The 5,000-nt window shown below is 63.0% G+C and overlaps 1 pseudogene; it reads left to right on the forward strand.

Annotated features, from left to right (window-relative positions):
- Window positions 1-2,607: 2,607 nt before the first annotated feature.
- Window positions 2,608-4,615, forward strand: LOC146303987 (18S ribosomal RNA; annotated as a pseudogene).
- The last annotated feature ends 385 nt before the right edge of the window (window positions 4,616-5,000 follow it).

Below are 5,000 nucleotides of genomic sequence, written 5' to 3' on the forward strand. Positions count from 1 at the left end.
TCGGTATGAGAGGGCCAGGAGCTCCCGGAGATGGAGCTGGAGCTGGAGCTGGAGCTGGAGCTGGAGCTGGAGCTGGGGTTTGTTTCCTCGGTATGAGAGGGCCAGGAGCTCCCGGAGATGGAGCTGGAGCTGGAGCTGGAGCTGGAGCTGGAGCTGGAGCTGGGGTTTGTTTCCTCGGTATGAGAGGGCCAGGAGCTCCCGGAGATGGAGCTGGAGCTGGTGTCTGTCTGTCTGTCTGTCTGTCTGTCTGTCTGTCTGTCTGTCTGTCTGTCTGTCTGTTTGTTTGTTTGTTTCCTCGGTATGAGAGGGCCAGGAGCTCCCGGAGATGGAGCTGGTGTCTACTGGGTATGAGTGGGGATTCGTCCAGGAGGTCCCGGAGGTTCCGGAGGTCCCGGGGAGTTGGTGTAAGTGTGGTGGTGGTGGTGGTGTCTCCTGGTTATGCGTGGTGAGCGGCCACCGCATGACTTTGCCTGTCTGTCTGTCTGTCTGTCTGTCTGTCTGTCTGTCTGTCTGTCTGTCTGTCTGGCAGGCAGGCACGGCAGGTGCTGGGCTGCCCCCGGTACTGTCCGGAGTACCAGGGGCGGCGACTTCCAGAGTACCAGGGGCACGAGCCTTTGCCCGGAGTACCAGGGGCGCCGACTTCCAGACGCCGCGGACTCGTGGGTTTAGTCGGCGGGAGGGGGTGCTTAAGCGTGGGTACCCGGGCACGCCCGGAGGTAAAGGTTGCGGAGAAGGGGTCTTGACCGGGCTCCGGCCCCGGCCCCGGCCCCGGCCCCGGCCCCGGTTGTGGGTGTATGGAGTCCGGTGGTGGCGGCGGCGGCGGCGGCGGCGGCGGCGGTGTCCCTGGGTATAAGTGGTGAGTGGTCCCGGAGGTCCCGGAGGTCCCGGGGTGTTGGCGTAAGTGTAGCGGGGGTGGAGGTGGTGTCTCCTGGGTATGAGTGGGGAGTCGTCCAGGAGGGCCAGGAGGTCCCGGAGATGGAGCTGGTGTCTGTTTGTTTCCTCGGTACGAGTGGTGAGAGGGCCAGGAGCTCCCGGAGATGGAGCTGGTGTCTACTGGGTATGAGTGGTGAGTGGGCCAGGAGGTCCCGGAGATGGAGCTGGTGTTTTCTTGGTATGAGTGGTGAGAGGGCCAGGAGCTCCCGGAGATGGAGCTGGAGCTGGAGCTGGAGCTGGAGCTGGAGCTGGAGCTGGGGTTTGTTTCCTCGGTATGAGAGGGCCAGGAGCTCCCGGAGATGGAGCTGGAGCTGGAGCTGGAGCTGGAGCTGGGGTTTGTTTCCTCGGTATGAGAGGGCCAGGAGCTCCCGGAGATGGAGCTGGAGCTGGAGCTGGAGCTGGAGCTGGAGCTGGAGCTGGAGCTGGGGTTTGTTTCCTCGGTATGAGAGGGCCAGGAGCTCCCGGAGATGGAGCTGGAGCTGGAGCTGGAGCTGGAGCTGGAGCTGGAGCTGGGGTTTGTTTCCTCGGTATGAGAGGGCCAGGAGCTCCCGGAGATGGAGCTGGAGCTGGAGCTGGAGCTGGAGCTGGAGCTGGAGCTGGGGTTTGTTTCCTCGGTATGAGAGGGCCAGGAGCTCCCGGAGATGGAGCTGGAGCTGGAGCTGGAGCTGGGGTTTGTTTCCTCGGTATGAGAGGGCCAGGAGCTCCCGGAGATGGAGCTGGAGCTGGAGCTGGTGTCTGTCTGTCTGTCTGTCTGTCTGTCTGTCTGTTTGTTTGTTTGTTTCCTCGGTATGAGAGGGCCAGGAGCTCCCGGAGATGGAGCTGGTGTCTACTGGGTATGAGTGGGGATTCGTCCAGGAGGTCCCGGAGGTTCCGGAGGTCCCGGGGAGTTGGTGTAAGTGTGGTGGTGGTGGTGGTGGTGGTGGTGGTGGTGGTGGTGGAGGAGGATCAGGTGGTCAGGGTTCGTCCGACCCCTTCGGTGTGGGCCTCGGTCCCCAGACAACTCCAGGCTGTGCTCCACCCAATTTCGGAAACGCTGTCCTGCAAACGGGAGCTCCACCGACCCCGTAACCCCTCGGAGATCGTACCCGTGTGACAGGGGTGGGCTGTGGGGGCTCCTCCGGGGGTGCGTGCACCTGCGCCGCCCTCCCAGGTTTGCAAAACCAGGTTTCCCACCGACCGATCGGCAATCCCGACCCGCCCTTCGGAGGGCCCCGGCCGGCCTGGTCGGCCGTCAAAGTCGATCCGGCGTTCGGGCCGACGGTTCCTCCTTCCACGCGAACACGGTTGTGGGGCTACCCATCTGCCCCTCTCCTGCCCAGTAGAGAGGAGGGGAAGCCCCCCCACGACCCATCGGTAGCGAGACCCAACGGCCCCGTCTGTCCCAGAGGCCTTACCACGCGGCCTCGCCTCGTCTCGGCGCGGCGCGGGCCGCGACAAGCACTGTGTTTCTCAAACTCTCCGGACCCGGGGGAACGGCGGGCGGGCGGGCGGGCGGGCGTGCGTGCGGGCGGACTGACGGACTGCGCGGCAGCCCCGTCGCCACCCCCATGCCCACCCCTACCCTCTCCCCCGCCTCTCCACCCTCCCATCTTTGCCCCCCGCCGGGGCGGCTCGGCGCGGGCGCATCGCCCTAATGCCTCCGGGGGCCCCCTCCCCCGGCACGGCTGGCTGGGCTACCTGGTTGATCCTGCCAGTAGGATATGCTTGTCTCAAAGATTAAGCCATGCATGTCTAAGTACACACGGCCGAGGTACAGTGAAACTGCGAATGGCTCAGTAAATCAGTTATGGTTCCTTTGATCGCTCCTCCCGTTACTTGGATAACTGTGGCAATCCTAGAGCTAATACATGCAAACGAGCGCCGAACCCCTCCGGGGGGGACGCGTGCATTTATCAGGACCGAAAAACCCACGAGGGGGAACTCCCTCCCGCGCGCCCCCCGGGCTCTCTCCGTCTCACGGGGCATACCGGGTCGCGGTATCCGGTTCGTCTTTTCGCTGGGGCGGGGTTTTGCCGGGGGGGCGGCGGCGGCGGGGGGGGACCCCCGACCGTGCAAGCTTTGGTGACTCTGGATAACCTCGAGCCGATCGCTGGCCCCCCGCGGCGGCGACGTCTCATTCGAATGTCTGCTCTATCAACTGTCGACGGTAGGCTACGCGCCTACCGTGGTGACGACGGGTAACGGGGAATCAGGGTTCGATTCCGGAGAGGGAGCCTGAGAAACGGCTACCACATCCAAGGAAGGCAGCAGGCGCGCAAATTACCCACTCCCGACTCGGGGAGGTAGTGACGATAAATAGCGGTGCGGGCCTCTGGTGAGGAGCCGCGACCGAAATGAGTACACTTTAAGCCCTTTAACGAGGAGCCATTGGAGGGCAAGTCTGGTGCCAGCAGCCGCGGTAATTCCAGCTCCAATAGCGTACCCTAAAGTTGCTGCAGTTAAAACGCTCGTAGTTGGATCTCGGGCGGGGGCCCCTCCGCCGCGGTCGCGCCGCGAGGCGCCGCACCGCGGCAAAAACGCGGGGGGCCCCGACCGCGCCCTGTGGCTTTCGGCGCCCCCTCGATGCTCTTGGCTGAGTGTCCCGCGGGGTCCGAGGCGTTTACTTTGAAAAAAGGAGAGTGTTCAAAGCAGGCCTTTGCCGCCCGCATCACTGAAGCTAGGAATAATGGAATAGGACCGCGGTCCTATTTTGTGGGTTTTTCTGTGGACCGGGGCCATGATTGAGAGGGACGGCCGGGGGCATTCGTACTGCGCCGCTAGAGGTGAAATTCTTGGACCGGCGCAAGACGCGCAGAAGCGAAGGCATTTGCCAAGAATGTTTTCATTAATCAAGAACGAAAGTCGGAGGTTCGAAGACGATCAGATACCGTCGTAGTTCCGACCGTAAACGATGCCGACTAGCGATCCGGCGGCGTCGACCCATAGCAAATGACCCGCCGGGCAGCTCCCGGGAAACCGAAGTCTTTGGGTTCCGGGGGGAGTATGGTTGCAAAGCTGAAACTTAAAGGAATTGACGGAAGGGCACCACCAGGAGTGGAGCCTGCGGCTTAATTCGACTCAACGCGGGGAACCTCACCCGGTCCGGACACAGGAAGGATTGACAGATTGAGAGCTCTTTCTCGATTTTGTGGGTGGTGGTGCATGGCCGTTCTTAGTCGGTGGAGCGATCTGTCTGGTTAATTCCGATAACGGGCGAGGCCCCGACATGCTAACTAGCTACGCGGCCCTCTGGCGGTCGGCGTGCGAGCTTCTTAGAGGGACAAGTGGTTCGGAAGCCACGTGAGATGGAGCTATAACAGGTCTGTGATGCCCTTAGATGTCCGGGGCCGCACGCGTGCTACACTGAGCGGGTCAGCGGGCGTCGTCACCTAAGCCGAGAGGCCGAGGTAATCCTGTGAAACCCACGCTCGTGATTGGGACTGGGGATTGAGATTCTTCCCCACGAACGAGGAATTCCCAGTAGGCGCGGGTCACCAGCCAGCACCGATTGAGTCCCTGCCCTTTGTACACACCGCCCGTCGCTACTACCGATCGGACGGCCCAGCGAGGTCGTCGGACCTGCACGCCGGGGGCTCTCGACCCGAGTCCCTGGCGGTGCCGGGAAGTCGCCCGAACTTGACTGTCTAGAGGAAGTAAAAGTCGTAACAAGGTTTCCGTAGGGGAACCTGCGGAAGGATCATTGCCGGATCGGGAAAAGGGACAAAAAAAAAAAAAAAGACCGGTTCTTTTTTTTTCCCCACCATCTTCTTTCCCTTCCCACATGCCGAGGGGTCTCCCCGCACGGAGTCCGTCCGGGCGTCCGGTACTTCGGGGCTGGGTTTCCCCCAAAGCGCAAATCCCTTGGTGGCGGCGTCCCACGCCGCGGCCTCGGTCAACCCTGGTCTCCGGCTCCGGCTCCGTGTCGGGGCCGCCGGGTCCCCCGTCAAGCGAACGCCGTCGCGCAGACCGCCCCGCTCCCGTCTCCACCCTTAGGGCGACGGGTCTACGGCTTCAAGTGTCTGCGCGCCCTCCCCCGGCGGGGCCCCTACCTTGTTGGCGTTAAACGGTTGCCCACGTGAGCGCGGCGA

Source organism: Lutjanus erythropterus, unplaced genomic scaffold (genome assembly GCF_056507025.1).
Source record: "Lutjanus erythropterus isolate fLutEry1 unplaced genomic scaffold, fLutEry1.hap2 Scaffold_186, whole genome shotgun sequence".
In the NCBI taxonomy this organism is placed as follows: domain Eukaryota; kingdom Metazoa; phylum Chordata; class Actinopteri; order Lutjaniformes; family Lutjanidae; genus Lutjanus; species Lutjanus erythropterus.